Consider the following 22158-nt stretch of genomic DNA (forward strand, 5'->3'; position numbering starts at 1 on the left):
ATACCTATTTTCCATTAAGTGCTGATGAGCACGTATGATTAAATTGTGTTTAAATTTTTTTCATACTTGTTTGTTTGTTTATTGAAATACAGATACAAGTTACAATACAAAGAATATTTTTAATTAACCATAACTGGCTACCTATGTTAAAGTAAGAATAATAAATATATTTGGACCAGAAGTTCAACAATGTTTTCCTTTTTTAAAATAAATAAGATGAAAACTGTTTATGATATTTATTTTGTAAAAACTCCTTAATTTTTCATAAAGGTAGATAAAAAAGAACAAATTCACATGGTAAGGTGAAAGAGTAATTGATGAATAATTTAATTAATGCCTTTTACATGTACAATTACCTATTTTGTGGATTAATATATTACATAATATTAAATATGATGTTTTACATATTATTTATTGTACAAATGCAAAATAAGCCTTGAAAAATTGTTGGTGCCTGCCACACACTTCTGAAAACATGAATGTGCTACTTGCCACAAAAAGGTGGGGACCACTGAACTCGGGGCACAGATCTTCTTGACCTGTTGCTTACAAACCAGGAAGAATTAGTAGGGGAAGCAAAAGTGGATGGGACTCTAGGAGGCAGTGACCATGAGATGGTCGAGTTCAGGATCCTGACAAAAGGAAGAAAGGAGAGCAGCAGAATATGGTACCAGGACTTCAGAAAAGCAGACTGTCATGGTATAATCCTCCACTCTGAACCTTAGCGTCCAAAAGATGGGGTACCAGCATGAATTCCTCTAAGCTCAATTACCAGCTTAGTACTTGTAGCGCTGCCACCAACCAGGCATTCCAGTGCCTGGTACACTTTGGTCCCCACAAAACCTTGCCCGGGGACCGCCAAGACCCAGTCCCTCTGGATCTTAACACAAGGAAAGTAAACCCTTTCACTCACCGTTGCCTCTCCCAGACTTCCCCTCCCTGGGTTACCCTGGAAGATCACTGTGATTCAAACTCCTTGAATCTCAAAACAGAGAGGAAAATTCACCTTCCCCCCTCCGTCTCTCTCCCCCTCCCAGACTCTCTAACACAGAGAGAAAATTAACCTTTCTCTCCCCCTTCCCTCCTTTCTCCCCACCAATTCCCTGGTAGATCCAGACCCAGTCCCCCGGGGTCTCACCAGAATAAAAAAACAATCAGGTTCTTAAGAAAAGCTTTTAATTAAAGAAAGAAAAAAAAACAGTAAAAATTATCTTTGTAAATTTAAGATGGAATATGTTACAGGGTCTTTCAGCTATAGACACTGGGAATACCCTCCCAGCCTAAGCATACAAGTACAAATTAAAATCCTTTCAGTAAAATACAAATTTGAACTCCTTCCAGCCAAATACACATTTGCAAATAAAGAAAACAAACATAAGCCTAAGTCGCCTTATCACCTAGTACTTACTATTTTGAATCTATGAGAACCTGTATCAGGGAGATTGGAGAGAAACCTGGTTGCACATCTGGTCACTCTCAGAATCCAGAGAGAACAACAACCAAAATCTAACAGCACACACAAAAACTTCCCTCCCTCAAGATTTGAAAGTATCCTGTCCCCTGATTGGTCCTCTGGTCAGGTGACAGCCAGGCTCACTGATCTTGTTAACCCTTTACAGGCAAAGAGATATGAAGTACTTTTGTTCTATTAACTCTTACTTATCTGTTTATGACACAGACTATGACTCCCTCAGGGAACAGATGGATAGGATCCCCAGGGAGAACAACATGAGGTGGAAAGGAGTCCAGGAGAGCTGCCTGTATTTTAGGTTTCAGAGTAGCAGATGTCTTAGTCTGTATCTGCAAAAAGAACATGAGTACTTGTGGCACCTTAGAGACTAACAAATTTATTTGAGCATAAGCTTTCGTGGGCTACTGCCCACTTCTTCGGATGCATAGAATATAATGAGGAGATATATATACACATACAGAGAGCTTGAAAAGATTGGAGTTGTCTTACCAACTCCGAGAGAACAATTAAGTAAGAGAAAAAACTTTTGAAGTGATAATCAAGATAGCCCAGTACAGACAGTTTGATAAGAAGCGTGAGAATCCTTATTGAGGTTGCAGGAACAAACCATCCTGGTATGCAGAAAGAATAATAAATATGGTAGGCGAACAGCTTGGCTTAACAGTGAAATCCTTGCTGATCTTCAACACAAAAAAGATGCTTACAAGAAGTGGAAAATTGGACAAATGACCAGGGAGGAGAATAAAAATATTGCTGAGGCATGCAGAACTGAAATCAGGAAGGCCAAATCAGAAATGGAGTTACAACTAGAAAGGGATGTTAAGAATAACAAGAAGGGTTTCTACAGGTATGTTAGCAATATGAAGAAGGTCAGGGAAAGTGATGGCCACTTACTGAATGTGGGAGGCACTCTAGTGACAGAAGATGTAGAAAAAGCTAATGTACTCAATGCTTTTTTTCGCTCTGTCTTCACAAACAAGATCAGCTCCCAGACTACTGCACTGGGCAGCACACTATGAGGAGAAGGTGACCAGCCCTCTGTGGAGAAAGAAGTGGTTCAGGACTGTTTAGAAAAGCAGGACATGCACAAGTCCATGAAATTGGATGCACTGCATCTGAGAGTGCTAAAGAAGTTGGCGGATGTGATTGCAGAGCCATTGGCCATTATCTTTGAAAACTTATGGCAATAGGGGGAGGTCCTGGATGATTGGAAAAAGGCTTATGTAGTGCCAATCTTTAAAAAAGGGAAGTAGGAGGATCTGGAGAACAGCAGGCCAGTCAGCCTCACCTCAGTCCTTGGAAAAATCATGGAGCAGGTCCTCAAGAAATCAATTCTGAAGCACTTAGAGGAGAGGAAAGTGATCAGGAACAGTCAATATGGATTCACCAAGGGGAAGTCATGCCTGACTATCCTAACTGCCTTCTATAATGAGATACATGGCTCTGTGGATGAGGGGAAAACAGTGGATGTGTTATTCCTTGACTTTAGCAAAATGTTGATACGGTCTCCCACAGTATTCTTGCCAGCAAGGTAAAGAAGTATGGGCTGGATGGATGGATTATAAGGTGGATAGAAAGCTGGCTAGATCATCGGGCTCAACGGGTAGTGATCAACGGCTCCATGTCTAGTTGGCAGCCGATATCAAGCAGAGTGCTTCAAGGGTCGGTCCTGGGGTCGGTTTTGTTCAATATCTTCATTAGTAGTCTGGAGGATGGTGTGGACTGCACTCTTAGCAAGTTTGCAGATGACACTCAACTGGGAGGAGTAGTAGATATGCTGGAGGGTAGGGATAGGATACAGAGGACTGAGACAAATTAGAGGATTGGGCCTAAATAAATCTGATAAGGTTCAACAAGGACAAGTGCAGAGTCCTGCACTTAGGATGGAAGAATCCCATGCACTGTTACAGACTAGGGATCGAACGGCTAGGCAGCAGTTCTGCAGAAAAGGACCTAGGGGATACCGTGGGTGAGAAGCTGGACATGAGTCAACATTGTGCCCTTGTTGCCAAGAAGGCTAATAGCATTTTGGGCTGTATAAGTAGGAGCATTGCCGGCAGATAGAGGGACGTGATCACTCCCCTCTATTCAGCATTGGCGATACCTGATCTGGAGTACTGTGTCCAGTTTTGGGCCCCACACTAGAAGAAGGATGTGGAAAAAATGGAAAGAGTCCAGTGGAGGGCAACAAAAACGATTAGGGGGCTGGAGCGCATGATTTATAAGAAGAGTTTAGGGAACTGGGATTATTTAGTCTGCAGAAGAGAAGAAGGAGGGAGGGAGTTGATAGCTGCTTTCAACTGCATGAAAGGGAGTTCCAAAGAGGATGGACCTAGTCTGTTCTCAGTTGTAGCAGATGACAGAAGAAAGAGTAATGATTTTAAGTTGCAGCGTGGGAAGTTTAGGTTGGATATTAGGAGGGCAGTGAAGCACGAGAAGGTGTTACCTAAGAGGTGGTGGGTTATCTTTCCTTAGAGGTTTATAAGGTCAGGCTTGACCAAGCCCTGGCTGGGTTTATTTAGTTGGGGATTGGTCCTGCTTTGAGCAGGGGGTTGGACTAGATGACCTCCTGAGGTCCCTTTCAATCCTGATATTCTATGATTCTATGATTTTAAGTGATCCACCCCCTGTCATCCATTCCCCAGCTTCTGGAAAACACAGGCTAGGGACACCATCTCTGCCCATCCTGGCTAATAGCCATTGATGAATCTATCCTCCAGGAACACATCTAGTTCCTTTTTCAACCCTGTTATAATCTTCACCTTCACAACATCCTTCAACAAAGAGTTCTTCAGGTTGACTGTGCATTGTGTGAAAAAAAAACCTTCCTTTTGTTTGTTTTTAGCCTGCTGCCTATGAATTTCTTTGGATGATCCCTAGTTCTTGTGATGTTAGACAAGGAGTAAATAACTTTCTTCACACCAGTCATGATTTTATAGACCTCTATCATATCCCTCCTTAGCCATCTCTTCAAAGCTGAAAAATCACAGTTTGATTGATCTCCGCTCATAAAGGAAACCATTCCATACCCCTAATCATTGATGTTGCCCTTTCTGAATATTTTCTATTTCCAATATATCTTTTTTTTGATATGGGGAGACCACATTTGCATGCAGTATTTAAGATGCTGGTGTACCATGGATTTATATAGAGAAAATATGATATTTTCTGTCTTCTTATCTTTTTCCTAATTATTCCCAACATTCTGTTCACTTTTTTGACCGCTGCTGCACATTGAGTGGATATTTTCAGAGAACTATCCACAATGACTCCAAGATCTCTTTTCATTGGTAACAGCTAATTTAAACCTCATCATTTTATATGTATAGTGGGGATTATGTTTTCCAATGTGCATTACTTTGGGTTTATCAACATTGAATTTCATCTGCCATTTTGTTGCCCAGTCATCCAGTTTTCCAAAATTTCTTTGTAACTCTTAACAGTCTGCTTTGGACTTAAATATTTTGAGTAGTTTTGTATCATCTGCAAATTGTTCCACCTCAATGTTTATCCTTTTTTCCAGATCATTTATGAATATGTTGAATAGGACTGGTCCAGTACAGACCTCTGGAGGACACCACTATTTACCTCTCTCTATTCTGAAAATTGACCATTTATTTCTAGCCTTTGTTTCCTATCTTTTAACCTCTTACTGATCCATGAGAGAACCTTCCCTCTTATCTCATGACAGCTTACTTTGCTTAAGAGCCTTTGGTGAGGGACCTTGGCAAAGGCTTTCTGAAAATCTCAGTACTCTATCCACTCGATCCCCTTTGTCCACATGCTTGTTGACCTCCCTCAAATAATTCTTGCAAATTGGTGAAGCATGATCTCTCTTTTCAAAAATCATGTTGACTCTTCTCCAACCAATCATATTCATGTATGTGTCTGATCATTTTGTTCTTTTCTATAGTTTCAACCAATTTGCCTGGTACTGAAATTAGGCTTACTGGCCTGTAATTGTCAAGATTGCTTCTGAAGTCTTTTAAAAAAATTGGTATCACATTAGCTATCCTCCAGTCATTTGGTGCAGAAAGTGATTTAGATGATAGGTTACAGACTACAGTTAGTAGTTCTGAAATATCACATTTTGAGTTCCATCAGAACTTTTGGGTGAATCTCATATGGTCCTGGTGACTTATTGATGTTTAGTTTATCAATTTGTTACAAAACCTCTTCTGATGACACCTCAGTCTGGGACAGTTCCTCAGATTTGGCACCAAAAATCATAGTAGAATGCCGCAGGATCAAGATCCAGTCAAGATCAGGGCACTACCGCGCTGGGTTTTCTTGCATTGTCCTGCATTTTACTTCCTTTTATATCAGTGATGGTCTGTCATGTGTATGAACTGCAAGATTTAGCACCATTCTTTCCTTTCTCCTGCTCTCTCCCACTCAATCAATTACAAGTTGGATCGACAAGGAAGAAGATAAATGAGATTTCAGAAGGACTAATGATTAACCATTCTGGAACACTCGTATGCAGGGTCACCCAATCCATCCCCCTGTTAAAGTCATTGGGGTACACAAAATATTATTTGGCTTTTGGGTATTGATTGACATTAGTTTAGGTAGGGCTGGCAATGCTGGCTCTTATTAATGTTGCCTGACACTTCTCTTTATAAAGCCCTGTTTTCTGTTGCCTATAACTTTACCAAACTTTAACCACTGAAGTTGCTATATTCTGTGTCAGGTGTCTAGCTCAAAACACTTGAGACATTTCCAAGAACGAAGTCAGGGGAAAATATGCTGTTTTGCTCATTATAAGCTCTAGTGTGACCAGGCTTTGGAGACTGGACTTGATATTTGGCATGAGGAGTCATTTTATAAAACAAAAAAGGTGAGATAAAAATAATCTAAAATAAGATTTAAAGTAAAAAATAAAATATTGAAAATTGAACATTTTACTGAAATGTAATGTTTGAATTGACACCCAAATTAAAAAGAAAATCATTCCAAGGGAAATTTTGAAATTTGATTCCAATTTGGAATGAAAACAAATTTTCAAATCACAGCCTATCCCATGAAATGGACTTGCTGTTCTTGGCCAGCTCCCTAACAAAGCAATCAAATGCTGTATTCGTGAACAACATAGAAAATGGCAAGATGAAAATCAGTTATTTTCTTTTAGGAGCAAGGTTAGAGTAGTGTGCGGTGAATAAGGCCTGGGGCCACACACTGAAGAATGAGGAGAAAAGAAAATACTGAAAAGCAGCTTGCTCAGTGAGCCTTGTCCATCCTGTGCACTGAACGAGGCAGGGGTCCCATGGAAAATGTAATACATGGTTGTGTAATTAAAGACTGCATTGCAACTTCATTGAAGAAAAACCAAAATGTGTGTGTTGGAAACTAGACCTAACTGGGGAACAATATAATAAGCCAATGGGGTGTCTGACCATAATCCCTTTCTTTTCATCCTTAAGAAGATGGGGGGCTCAACTGGGGAACAGACTCTTCAGAGATTCCCAGGGGACAGACTGACAGGCCTTTCCTTCAACTCCAGAGACTCTGTCCTTTGCTCATGAGCCCTTGTACAACCAGACCACAGGTCACCAGGGGATATGCCTGGCCATCAGCGCTGGACCAGTGAGGACCACAGACTGATATATGTGAGCTCCTGCTCTTGTTTACCCTCTATTTCTCTCCTCCACTATCATCTTCTCTGTCAGCTTTTTACCTGATCCTGAGACCAACTTCACCATGAGCACAGTGAGCTGAGATGGCCCATCTAGCTCGACCCAGGCGGACAAGGATCAGCAAAGAATAGAGACCTGACCAGACCCACCATGTGACATCCCAGACCAGAGGAGTGAGTCAGAATCCAGAGAAACAGTTGTCCTAGCTGACATGCCACCAACCCAAATCATTGACCTGTGACAGAGCAGCCACCAGCTATGCTGAGGTATATTTTCTGCACCTTCATGATCTTATATCTTCTTCTTGCTAAGTGTGAGGGTTGAGGACCTTTGAAGATATCTAAAAATATTTATGTGCAGGGCTGAGGAGGAGTCGGTGCTCATGGTACATGTAGGTAACAATGACATAGGCAAAGGAAGGAGAGAGGTCCTGGCTGCCAGCGGAGGCTGTGGGTAAGAGATTAAAGTCCAGGAGCACCAATGTAGCATTCTCAGAAATGTTTCTAGTTCCACACAAAGGGCCAAGGAGAGAGGCAGAACTACAGGATCTCAATATTTGGATGATATGATGCTGTTCAGAGAAGGAATTTAGGTTCATTAGCAATCATACAACGTTTAGAGAAGGGAGAAGCCTATACAGGTATGATGGGCACCACCTAAATCAAAACAAAACTAGACTGTTGAATGTAAAATAAAATAGCTTGTTGAGAAGTTTTTTTAAACTAAGGGCTGGGGGAAAGCCAACAAGACCAGAGGAGTACAGGGTTTGGAGACACACATCCTATAGGAGAGGATTTATTACTGGGGATTCTCTATATTCTCATAAAGAAGAGAGGATAGAAGTTGATAAAGTTGATAGAAGCCGGAGGGGACAGGTAGATACGCTGGAGGATAGGGATAGGGTCCAGAGTTACCTAGACAAATTGGAGGATTGGGTGCAAAGAAATCTAATGCAGTTCAACAAGGACAAGTGCAGACTCCTGCACTTAGGATGGATGAATCTCATGCACTGCTACAGGCTGGGGACCAACTGGGTAAGCAGCAGTTCTGAAGAAAAGGACCTGGGGTTTACAGTGGATGAGAAGCTGGATATAAGTCAACAGTGTGCCCTATTGCCAAGAAGGCTAACAGCATATTGGGCTGCGTTAGTAGGAGCATTGCCACCAGATCGAGGGAAGTGATTCTTCCACTCTATTCGGCACTGGTGAGGCCAGTTTTGGGCCCCCCACTACAGAAGGGATGCGGAAAAATTGTAGACGGTACAGTTGAGGGCAACAAAAATGATAAGGGGGCTGGGGCACATGACTTATGAGGAGAGGTTGAGGGAACTGTGGTTATTGAGGCTGCAGAGTAGGGGGGGGGGGTTGATAGCAGCCTTCAACTACCTGTAGGGGGGTTCCAAAGAGGATGGACCCCGGCTGTTCTCAGTGATGGCGGATGGCAGAACAAGGAACAATGGTCTCAAGTTACAATGGGGGAGGTCTAGGTTGGATATCAGAAACATTATTTCACTAGGAGGGTGGTGACACACTGGAATGGAAGGTGGTGGAATCTCCTTTCTTAGAGATTTTTAAGGTCGGGCTTGACAAAGCCGTGGCTGGGATGATATAGTTGGTGTTGGTCCTGCTTTGAGCAGATGACCACCTGAGGTCTTCTTCAACCTCTGTCATCTATGATTCTATCACAGGTAGGAACTGAATAGAAACAGTCAAGCATAAAAGAGTCCTATATAATTACATCACATGAAAGCAGACAACTAAATACTGACAAATTTTATAAGCGCTCTTGTACAAATGCTAGAAGTCTAAACACTAAAATTGGTGAACTTGAATGCCTGGTATTAAAGGAGGCTATTGATATAATCGACATCACAGAAACTTGGTGGACCAATGAGAATCAGTGAAACATGGTAACAACAGGGTATAAAATATCAAGGAAGGACAGAGTAGGTCATGGTGGTGGGAGAGTGGCACAACATGTGAAAGAAAGTATAGACTTAAATAGAGTAAATATGTTAAATGAATCAAATTGTACTATAGAATCTGCATAGATAGCAAATCCATGTTTGAATAATAAGGGTTTATCAGTAGGAATATACTACAGATCACCTGACTAGGGTGGTGATAGTGACTGTGAAACACTCTGGGAACGTAGCGAGGCTATAACAGGAGAAAACTCAGTAATGAAGGGGGATTTCAAATTATCCTCATATTGACTGAGTAGATGTCACCTCAGGACAGGATGTGGAGATAAAGTTTCTAAACACCACAAGTGACTGCTTTTTGGAGCAGCTAGTCCTGGAACTCACAAGGGGAGAGGCAATTCTTGATTTAAGTGGCACACAGAATCTGGTCTAACAGATGAGTATAGCTGAACTGCTCAGCGACAGTAACCATAACATAATTGAATTTAATATGCACAGTTTGGTGGGTGGGAACTACCAAAGAAGCCCACCATAGAACCATTTAACTTCAAACAGGGGAACCACTCAAACATGAGGAATCTAGTTGCACTTGAAAATTGCCCTGTTCTGTTCATTCCCTCTGAAGCATCTGTCACCGTCCTCTGTCAGAAGACAGAATACTGGGTTAGAAGGACTATTGGTCTAACCCAGTATAGCCAATCTTGTGTTTCCCCACTTTATGTCTCTCAGTCTTTTCAAAAGCAGAAGAAGTAACCACCATTCACAGGGGTTCACTTGCATTCAGCAAATGCTCGAGCATGCTGTGCACTGACTGGTCCATGTGGACTCTGCTGGCCTGCACTAAAAGATCCCTAGTGCACATTAACACAGTATTGTTTGAAACAGAACTACATCAGTGCATCCTAGAGTCCTTTGGGATTGTGATGAGCTAGTGCACAGTAGAGTATACACCCCTCTCCTGTTGACTACTGCACCACGTAGACAAGTTCTAATTAATACCCTCTCTCTGAAAAAGGAATTTGGGTGAGTTTTAATTATGGTTGTTTGACAGAACCACTCTGTATCAATTTCAATATGCTTTACGTCTTGCTTTGATTCCTTGCCTTGTGTATTCTAGTCAATACATCTCCAATCTTTGGCATGGATTTTCCAGGGCATGTGCCATGGGACTCAACAGGCTGCAGTCTCTGTATCCAAAATTCAGAAGCATGTTTGACTGTTTAGTGCTGTACCATGACAGGAAGAATTCAACGCCTTTGACTCTCTGGGACAATTTTTGCCAACAAAATGAACATAATATACATCAGACTAATAGAAAGGAAGAGAACTTAGCAACTTAGGTAGAAGTAACAACAAATTAATAGAAGAAATAAGAGGAAAGATAAATAGAAAGAAAGAAGTAACAATAAATAATTAGATGAATACATGGATAGATGGATTCTGCATTTGTTTTTCATTTGTCCCTGAGAGACAGTGAGAGAGAGAGAGAGAGAGAGAGAGAGAGAGAGAGAGAGAGAGAGAGAGATCTATTTTTTTTAATCTCTGCCCTGTTTGTCATGTATTGGAATTGTTCCCTCTTTCCCTACCTCTCTGCTCAGTCACTGCTAAATGTACCCCATAATATCTCCCATAAACTATCAGACCGAAGACACCAGTGTGTAAGGCTTACGGACAATTTTCATTCAGGTTTCTTGATCCATGTTTTAAAAATATCTGAGTCATTGTGATTAATTCCCCCACTTTCCATGGGAGGAAACTGTGGCACAAACATTCTGTCAACACTTTCCTAAAGTAACCTCTCATCTGGGCTGCTTAATCGTCCATGGCCAAACTCGAAGTCTGAAAAAAATACATAATGTCCATTTACATTTTTCCCCTTAAAGGGCACCTCTGCAAACCCCACTTGTATTTCATTGAAACAGCAAACTTACTGTGCCAGTGTATGTGGAATCCTCCCAACTCTTCTCTCCTCCAACACCAGCCTCATTTTGGCTATTTATCTATCAATCTAAATGTCCCTATTACTGTATTAAGACAGACCATTCTCTGCTCACATGGAGCCTGGCCTGCTGGAAATATGCTGAGACCTGTTGCTCTCTGCAGACAAGCTGTGTGTGTCTAACTGTTGGAAGGAAATTTATCCATGTCTATTCCCCTAAGGGATTTCAGGCACTCACTCCCTGGAGCCCTGCATAGCACAGGAGCAGAGGCAAAGTTAATATATTGTGTTTTCCTGAAAGTTCCTGGAAACTCAAGTGGCCACAATTACAGAGAGGCAGTAGGGTATAGAACAATGAGTCTGATCCAACTGGTAGGGGCACAGGCCTGCTACTCAGGAGAAATGACATTTATTCCTCTCCCTGACACTGACCTGCTATGTGACCTGGCCCAAGTTGCGTCATTTTGTGCCTCAGTTTCCCCTCCCTTGTGTTCTGTGTTAAGATTACAAATTCAGTGTGACACAGGCTGTCTCTCACTAGGTGTTTGTGCAGCAGCTAGGAGAATGGTCAATACAAATTTTACAAGAAATCTCTCTCAGCAAAGGAAATGATTCTGTATGTCTATGCTCATAATCCTTTGACACTCAGTGGGTCTATCTCTGTGTACACTCCCACACATACTACGTGATGAAAATAAATACTATGTAAATCTTTTATAAGATGCTCATACTCAAAAGTCAGAGAGAGCTCAGACCAAAAACCATATAGAGCTGGGAGTTTCTAAGTGTCTGTGTCAGGATTTCTGGGTTCTGCTCACTGCCCTTATGCAACAACTTTCAACTCAGGGTCTCTGTTTCCTTTCCTACCCTTGGCCCATCTTGCTCTTTGTGTGTTACCTAGTGCAGTGGGCCACAGCTTTCAGGGGCATCTATCATCCAGGTTTGTATTATTGTTACCCCTCAGCATTACAGCATGGGAACATTAGTTGTTATTATTATTATTATTATTATTTTATTAATTTGCTTTTTTATATTTCCTTTCATAGATTCACAGATTCCAAGGCCAGAAGGGACCACTGGGATCACAAGATGTTTAAGCAGACAAAGGGGAAAGCTACCGTCTAAAATTTATCACCATGAGTCACCAGTGAATCCTGGCCACAGAAAGACTCCACAGGTTTTGGTTAGAAGTTTTGTTAAACCCACCACAGAAAGCCTTCATTTTAGTTGCTCAAATGCCCTCATGTAGCTTTGACTAAAGAACACTGTCTGCTGGAGGTCATAGACTTCCATTCTTTATCTGCTCATTCATATCCATAGGGGTTGCTCCGATGGCTCCAGTAATCACCAGCACAATCTTTGCTCATAATCATTGCACTTTGTGGTAGCGATGTTCAAACTTTGCCCTCTTCTCATTCCTTTTCCATGTTTCTGTCTGCTGCTAGGGCAGTATCAATTAACATGGGCTTGTTTATCTAAAACAGCTATGTCCAGCGTCTTTGACTGCAGTCTTTGTCCTGTGACAATTACCATAGCCTTTTTTTCATTCTCTAGAGCATCTTTGATTCAGTGGTTGTAACACAACATGGTTAATTTAAATCCAGAGAGGCTTCAGTGCAGAAAGGTGGCAACCTCATTGTGTTTGTTCATATATACTCTCCCAGCCAGGCTCCTGCAGATGTTTGACACATGCTCCACCATCTCTTCCTTTTTGGAAGACATTCTGCAGATTGGGCAGCAGTTCTGTCAGTCAATTTAATTTCAAATGTCATTAAGCCTTAAGGATGGCTCTTGTGCACTCATAACGAGGATCCCTGCCTCTCTTTTGAGGCATCCTTCTGCAAACCATGAGTCTGTGAATCTTTTATCACTAAGGGTTTTCATCTGTCTCCACCACTGCCCATGCACTGGTTTCTGTGTAAATCTTTCTAGGATTTCTTTGGCAATTTGCTTTCCCCTTTTTTTATGCTTTCTTGGGCTGGGATGGATGTTTACCCATTGACTGGTATTGCAACAAGGTGATCTGTTTTCTCTGGCTGACTCCTCGTGCATTTTGATGTTATATTCTTCTATGTCAATTGCTTCTTCCAGAGATAGCAAACACATCACATCGCTGGCTGTACATCCTGTCCAGGTTTTCACTCATATTCAGTACTCTGTGCATCACCAGGAGCTGTCTTGTTTAGATGTCTTTTTTTAGCTTCTCCTTTTGATTTCACTTGATCACTCAGGCATTGCACCATGTTATCAGTACCACTCCCATGTTAATGGCTTAAGTCAAATTATTCAAGTCAAGCTTTGTCCTTAGAGTGATTCTTATTCATCTGTATTATCTGTAATCACTTCTTCTTCGAAATCCTTATATTGTAACTCTCACATTTCCCTGATCCTAAGGGATTATATTATAGTAGTAGTTGTAAAGGGCTAGGGGCCAGTACATCCTGAACTATTCCTTTGACTTTATTCAGCTACTTCACCTCAGCATTTCTCAGTTCATCATCTGTAAAATGGGGATAATAATTACAGTTTGGCAGATAATTCATAATCACTTAGAAACCTGCAAGGAAGGAGATTTGCCTAAGGACTCCAACCTGTCAAAGAAGGCCTGAAAACTGTGTAAAAGACTCTTGGGGCTTGATCCTTTCATCTCAGATCTGTTTGATTCTTCTTGAAGGGGAAGTTTAAACCATAAAACTGAGATCTCCAGCCCTAATCTGCAATCATCCTGAATATAAATATTGGATTATAACCTATGAACTAATTCTGAAAGAACTCTTTGCAGCTACAAAACTCACCATCTCTACTATGAATCTGAACATCAAGAATTGAACTCATGTCTGTATGTATACTGAGCTTTTAGCCAATACTCTCTGTCTTTTATTTTTAATAAATTTTAGATTACTTAATAAGAATTGGCTGTAAGCATGGATTTGGGTAAGATCTGGAATATTCATTGACCTGGGAAGTAATGTGTCCGATCCTTTGGGATTGGTAGAACTTTCTTATATGATGAATAAGATTTTCAGTAATCCTCATCATATTTGACTTGGGTGTCTGGGTCAAGGCCTAAGGCTGGGTGGCTTCTAGGTAACCAGTAAGGTACTATAGAAGCTGTTTTGTGCTGGTTTGGTAAATTTAAGTGTTGGAATATCCACCAGCTTTGGGGATTATCTGCCTCGTTCTTTGCAGTTCACCCTAACTGAGTAATTCCAGGGTGGCACTCTGGGATCCCAGTCACAGAGAGCCATTAGGAGGCAGAACCATGTGATGGGGAGCCAGACAGAGTGAAAAGTGAGTTGCAAAGCAGAATGGATGTGCCTCTAGCTAAGCCCCTGTGATGCCCAAAGATAATCAGAAGGCCCAGTGGTTCAGAGGTCTAACCTCCCAATGGGCTGGCTAAGGCCTGCCCCAGAATGCTGACAGCTGAGCCTGATGAGAACTGATGAGCTGCCAGCTGGTAGCAGAAATTCTCATTATTAGACCATTAGTGCATGAACTTGCACTTTGTACTATTGAATGTCACCATACTTCTCTCACATAAGAACATGAGAACGTAAGAATGGCCTTACTGGGTGAGACCAAGGTCCATCTAGCCCAGTATCCTGTCTTCCAACAGTGGCTAGTGTCAGGTGCCTCACAGGCAATGAACAGAACAGGTAATTATCAAGTGATCCATCCCCTGTCGCTCATTCCCAGCTTCTGTCAAACAGAGTCTAGGGACACCATTCCTGCCCATCCTTGCTCATAGCCATTGATGGACCTATCCTCCATTAATTTATCTAGTTCTTTTTTGAACCCTGTTATGATCTTCACAACATCCGCTGGCAAGGAGTTCCACAGGTTGACTATGTGTCATGGGAAGAAATATTTCCTTTTATTTGTTTTAAACCTGTTGCCTATTAATTTCATTTGGTGACCTCCTAGTTCTTGTGTTATGAGAAGTAGTCAACAACACTTCCCTATGTACTTTCTCTACACCAATCATGATTTTATAGACCTCAATTATATCTCCCCTTAGCTCTCTCTTTTCCAAGCTGAAAAGTCCCAGTCTTATTAATATCTCCTCATATTGACGCCGTTCCATATCCCTAATCATTTGTGTCACACCTTTCTGAACCTTGAGATGAGGCGACTACATCTGCACACAGTATTCAAGATCTGGGCATACCATGAATTTATAGAGAAGCAACATGATATTTTCTGTCTCAATATCTATCCTATTTTTTATTATTAATATTCCCAGCATCCTGTTTGCTTTTTTCACTGCCACTGCACATTGAGTGGATGTTTTCAGAGAACTATGCACAACTCCCAGATCTCTTTCTTGAGTGGTAACAACTAATTTAGACCCCATCATTTATATGTATAGTTGGGATTATGTTTTCCAATGTGCATTATTTTGCATTTAACAACATTAAATTTCATCTGCCTTTTTGTTGCCCAATCACCTAGTTTTGAGATATCCTTTTGTAACTCTTCACAGTCTGCCTGGGTCTTAACTATCTTTAGTAATTTCATAGCATCGGCAAATTTTGCCATCTCAATGTTTAACCCTTTTTCCAGATTATTTATGAACATGTTGAATAGGACTGGGCCCTGGGGGACACCACTATTTACCTCTCTCCTTTCTGAGAACTGACCATGTATTTTACCCTTTGTTTCCTATCTTTTAACCAGTTACCAATCCATGAAAGCACCTTCCCTCTTATCCCGTAAGAGCCTTTGGTGAGAGACCGTGTCAAAGGCTTTCTGAAAATCTAATTACACTATATCCACTGGATCCCCTTGGACCACATGCTTCTTGACCCCCTCAAAGATCTCTAATAGATTGGTGAGCCATAATTTTCCTTTACAAAAACTATGTTGTCTCTTCCCCAACAAATTATGTTCATCTATATGTCTGACAATATTGTTCTTTATTACAGTTTCAACCAGTTTCCCAATACTGACGTCAGGCTTACAGGCCTGTAATTGCAGAGATGACCTCTGAAGCCCTTTTTAGAAATTGGCATCACATTAGCTATCCTCCAGTCATCTGGTACAAAGCTGATTTAAATGATAGGTTTCAGACTACAGTTAGAAGTTCTGTAAGTTCACATCTCAGTTCCTTTCGTGAGTACCATCTGGTCCTGGGGACTTACTGCTGTTTAATTTATCAATTTGTTCCAAAACCTCCTCTAATGATACCTCAATCTGAGACAGTTCCTCAGATCTATAACCTAAAAAGAATGGATCTGGTTTGGGAATCTCCCTCATATCCTCAGCTGTGAAAATCAATGCAAAGAATTCATTTAGTTTCTCCACAATGGCCTTATCATCCTTGAGTGCTCCTTTAGCACCTTGATGGTCCAGTCTTCAAGTTCATTCACATTATCCTGTATAACTTTCTGATCCTCCCCTGCATTGACGATGCTTCCGAACTCTGTGTCATCAGCAAGCTTCATTAGCACACTCCTACTTTTTGTGCCAAGGTGAATAACAAAAATATTGCATAAGGCTTGTCCAAGGACAAACCCTGGAGGAACGCTACTTGTTACCTCCATCCAGTCCGATAATTCATCTTTCAGCACAATGCATTGCCTTCTCCCCTTTAGCCAGCTGCTTATCTATTTTACTGTGTTTGTACAAATCCCCATCTTCTCTAATTTAACTAATAATTTCCCATGGGGTTTTGTCTCAAATGCTTTACTGAAGTGAAAGTAGACTAGATCAACTGAACTTCCCTTCTCTAAATAATCAGAAGGAATTCAGGGTAGTGTGGCATGGTCTACCTTGGGTAAATCCATGTTGCATTATATTCCCTTTATCATTTACCTCCATGAATTTAATTGTTATTTCCCTCACCATTTCTCCTAAAGCTGTGATTACTATTGAGGTCAGACTAACAGGTCTCTAATTGCCCAGATCACCTTTTTCTCTTTATTAAATATAGGTGTTAGAGAGCTTTCCCCTCACTCCTCCCCTGGTTCTTGTCACACAGATAGAAAGCAGAAGACAGAAGTCCGAAGCGCAGGCAATGTGCTGTTTATTGGGTTTAGTTCCAAGCAAGCATATCCATAGCGCTACACGCCAGCAGAGTCCGTTTCCCAGTGTTCCGTTCCCAGCTTTGAAACCACAGAGCCTTGCCTGTTCCCACCTCCTCCTTCTTAGCAGGCCCAAATATACCTGCAGTGCACGCCCCTAGTCTCACCCCTTACAATTTATGGTCATGTTCCATATTGGAGGGTTGTAAGGCTGGGGTCTTTGTCCCACCTCTTTTGTATCCCATGGGAGGGTAAGGAGTGGGGTTGTGTTCTGGCAAAGGCCAGGCTTTTTGCTGGCTTTTAGTGTTTCTTATGCTTGTTCCCCCCCCACCAACATTTCCCCTTGCCCCTCCTAACTGGTTGCTTGACCTTGGCTTGAGAGAGGAGCCAGGCAGCCTTCTGATGTAGGCTCATATATTACACTCCTGCCATATTTGGTAACACTTTAGCTCTATCCCTTATCATTTCTCATTATACTAAAAGCCCCATCTGTCAGGACTTCCGGGATCTATTCATTGTTGCCTTTGAACCTCTGTGTGGCCATCTGGTTGCGACAAATATGTGTGACAATCTGGTTGTGGGAAATGCAACGCAGTGTCTAAAAGTTAAACTCAAAATCTATCTCAGGCTAACAAACAAGACTATATATTAACAATAGGTATGATATTAGCTATTCTCCAGTCAGATGGATTTATTTAGCCAGACTTTTTTTAAAGTATAGACAGATTGTGACACTGTCTAAACAGTTTGCCAACTCTGTGATGCAGACAGACCAACAGGGTAATTCACTTGCATAAGAATATCAAAGAGATAGTAAGTGGGCTAGTAGACATAGCCCCATTCACTTGTTTTGACAGAAATCAAGGGAGATGTTAATTGTATTGTTTTTATCTGTCTGTATCCTGGATTTCATTAGCCTTAGATCAAAGATGTGTTAAAATAAAAATCTACTTGATGAACACAGTGCATGAAACACATGAATGTTACCTCTAATATAGTCACTTATCTGGGACTATTGTAATGAATGGCTGACAATTACATTAGGTAAATCTCTGCACCTAAATTACTGCTTCCCGCAGCTCCCTTTGGCTGGCAACGGTGAACTGCAGCCACTGGGAGGCGCGGGGGGCCATGCCCAGAGATAGTCAACATAAACATAATGTCTCAAAGCCCACCAGCAGATTACCCTGATGGGCTGCATGTCAAAGGTTGCCGACCCCTGGTCTAGGTGGTTTTTTAAAGGCATCACTGCAGGCTAGTAGGGACCTAAATTCTGCCCCCATGAGAGACATATGGAAAACCATCAGATTACTACACCTCTGCTATCATTCACCTGTAATGTATGTTACCTGCTTTATCCTCTCAATACTCTCTTTCTCTCTTTTCTTATATAATAAATCTTCAGCTAGTTTACTATAGAATGGGCTACAGTGTTGTCTTTTATGAGATCTTGAATGTCCCTTGACATGGGGCCAGTGACTGACTCTTTGGGGCTGGAAGTAACCTAATGTAAGGCGATTTTTGGCTTTAATAACCTTTCATCACAGACATCTGGCTTGTCTGGGTGGTAATATAGGCTGGAGTGTAGAAGGCAGAGGTCTCAAACTCAATTTACCTTAGGGACAGTGCCAGTCCTTAAATTCTACAAGAGGGCCAATAATGTCACCACCTCCCAGCCCGTTTCCCACCTTTTCCCCTCACTCTCTTGGCCTCATGCCATCCCAGCTGACTCTGCCCAGCAACTAGTGATGGTATCTCTGTCCCTCTCCCCCAGCCAATGGGAGCTGTGGGAAACGGCGCCTGTAGCGGACAGTCAGCAGCGTGGCTGCATGGGACTCTCCTCTGTGGCTCTGCTGGCAACAGCAGGGCTAGGGAACCACTTTCAGGGAGCAGAGCTGCCTGAAGTGAATGACACATTGCTGAGTGTAACCCCTGGGAGGAGCAACGTTGAGGGGCAGGATGGAGCAACGTTGAGGGGAGGGGCATGTGAATCTCTCCTGCCCGCTCTCCTCCCACCCCCGCACCCTCAGCTGGCAGCCATGAGGGCCAGATGAAAGAACTTTTTAAAAAGTTTCCAGGGGCTGCAGTGGGGAAGTTCTCAGGCCACAGATAGCTTGCAGGCCAGGACTGTCTGTGGCTCCATTTTAAGCTGGTATAGTGATCCAGAAGCACACATTTATTGCTCATTTGATTACATCTAATTATAGACTATACCAGCAGTGTTAGGGTTACCATATGTCCATATTTTCCCTGACATGTCCAGCTTTTTAGTTCTTAAATTGCAATCTGGGAGAAATTTTTAAATATCTGAAAACGTCCAAGAAAATACAAACATATGGTAACCCTAAGTCCAAAGTCCCGGGGCAGCTCCCAGCACTCACGCACCGGCAGGAGCCTGCAGTATGTGGAGGGGGTCTCCGTGTGCTGCACCGCCTCCCACCTGCCCAATCAGAGCTGCGGAGGCATGACTTGCAGGCACCGGCAGCGGGCAGAGAGCTCTCCGCGCCCCCCGACCTGAACCGACTCTACCCTAGGTGCCAGAGGGACCTGCCGGATGCTTCCCAGAAGCCGCCCCAGGTAAGCACAGCTGGGATTCACCACCTAACCCCCGGGCAGGGCTCTCTGGCTCTTAGGATCAGGTCAGGTAGTGGGAGGCAGAGGTCTCTGCACGATGCCAGCCCCTGAAAGCCCTGCTCCACGGCTCTGGTAGCTCCCATTGGTGCTTTTCCCAGCCAATGGGAGCCACAGAGCTCATGCTTATGGTGGGTGCAGCACGTAGAGACCCTTTGGCTGCCCGTGATCCTAGGAGCCAGAGGCACCAGCAGCAGGATGGGTGAGTAAGCAAGTGGGGCAGCGTGAAGTGGCGAGTGGTGAACAGCAGGGGTTGAGTAGGTGAGGGGTGAGTAGGTGAGCAGAGGGCCGTGGGGGTTGAAGAGATGAGTGAGCCAGTGGTGGGTGGGCGGGCGGGCAGGGGTGTGGAGGCAAGAAGCAGTGAGCCAGTGGCAGGTGGAGGTTCTCAGGATTGGCATGAGGGTTTCTGGCAGGGGAGTGAGGAGGTAAATGGCAGGTGAGAGGAGGCGAGCGGTGAGGGGGGACTGAGGAGGGATGCAGCAAGCCAGTGGCAGTCCAGGAGGTGAGGAGGGGTGGGGTGGTGGGGCCGAGTGGGGAGGGAGCAGAGTGCGGGTGGAGCATGGGAGGAGTGGGGGTAGATTGTGGACGGGGCTGACACCCCCCGTGGAGTGTCCTCTATTTTGGATGTTCAAATATGGTAACCCTAACCAGTGTAGGGGTGTCTGTCCTGTTTTTTCATTGTCTGACCTGAGATTAGCCCTCTCAGCTGTGACCCATACCAGATACCATGAAACAGATTTATTAAAAATCACTGGCTACCAGACTAGCAATCTCATGTGCCAGTTCTTTTAGTATTGTGGGATGGAAATGATCCATTCTGCCCAATTTCCATGCATTAAGCTCTTTATGTAAGACAAATTAGAGGATTGGGCCAAAAGAAATCTGATGAGGTTCAACAAGGACAAGTGCAGAATCCTGCAATTAGAACAGAAGAATCCCATGCATTACTACAGACTAGGGACCGAATGGCTAGGCAGCAGTTCTGCAGAAAAGGACCTAGGGGTTACAGTGGACGAGAAGCTGGATATGAGTCAACAGTGTGCCCTTGTTGCCAAGAAGGCTAATGCCATTTTGGGCTATATAAATAGGGACATTGCCAGCAGATCGAGGGACGTAATTATTCCCCTCTATTTGACATTGGTGAGGCCTCATCTGGAGTACTGTGTCCAGTTTTGGGCCCCACTCTACAGGAAGGATGTGGAAAAATTGGAAAGAGTCCAGCAGAGGGCAACAAAAATGATTAGGGGGCTGGAGCACATGATTTATGAGAAGAGGCTGAGGAAACTGGGATTATGTAGTCTGCAGAAGAGAAGAAGGAAGGGGGATTTGATAGGTGCTTTCAACTACCTGAAAGGGATTTCCAAAGAGGATGGATCTAGACTGTTCTCAGTGGTATCAGATGACAGAACAAGGAGTAATGATCTCAAGTTGCAGTGGGGGAAGTTTAGGTTGGATATTAGGAAAAACTTTTTCATTAGGAGGGTGGTGAAGCAGTGGAATGGGTTCCCTAGGGAGGTGGTGGAATCTCCATCCTTAGAGGTCTTTAAGGTCAGGCTAGACAAAGCTCTAGCTGGGATGATTTAGTTGGGGATTGGTCCAGCTTTGAGCAGGGGGTTGGACTAGATGACCTCCTGAGGTCCCTTCCAAGCCTGATATTCTATTATTCTGTTTTTCTTCCCTCTCAGATGTATCCTTTACATTTCTAGACACTGGTTTCTATCAGCTGTACCGCCTTCATGAACAATTACCATGTTATCAGTCTTACTGAGTATCCGAGGCAAAGTATTCATTTAACTTGTTGGACATATCTAGAATATCTTTACTCTCCTTCCCATCCACATTCCATAGCAGCCTAAACTGAACCTTCCTTATTCTCTTTTTATTTATATAACTCAAAAAAACCTTATTTCTTTTAATTTCCTAACTAGAGGGTCCAGATGGTTAGAGCACTGCGGACTGGGAGCTATATAACCATCTCTGGGGAGGGGATTGGGATCTACAGGGCTAGCACAGGGATGATGGGAAGCAAGATTCCTTGGCTTTATCCCAGTTCTGGGGGTGGATCAGAGCTTAGTGGTTAGAGTGCAGGACTGGGTTCTGTTCCCATCTCTCAGAGGGGAGTGATCTCCAGTGGTTAGTCTGAGGTGCACTGGGAGTCAGGACTTCCAGGCTCTATTCATTGTTGCATTTGAATCTCTGTGTGACCGTAAGAGGGTGGTCCCTTGCTCCTGCCCTGAAGGGCTTAAAACAGCCCAGGAGAGGGCTGTGGCTGGGGCAAGAAGCTTAGGCTGATTAGGGAAAGTAGGCTCAGCTGTGGCCATGCCCCAATCAGGCCCAACTGGCCGCTATAAGAAGCTGTGAGCCAGAAGCCCAAACAGTCTCCCTCTGCCTGTAGAGGGAGATGGGCCTGGCTGCAGGGAGCTAGACACAGGGTACCTGAGTGAAGCAGGGCTGAGGACAGGCTGAGGAGCTGGGGAGCTCCTGCCTGGAAAGCCCCAGGCTGCAGCCTAGCAGAAGGCTAAGGAGTACGAGGG

The sequence above is a fragment of the Gopherus flavomarginatus genome (genome assembly GCF_025201925.1).
Source record: "Gopherus flavomarginatus isolate rGopFla2 chromosome 11 unlocalized genomic scaffold, rGopFla2.mat.asm SUPER_11_unloc_1, whole genome shotgun sequence".
NCBI lineage: Eukaryota > Metazoa > Chordata > Testudines > Testudinidae > Gopherus > Gopherus flavomarginatus.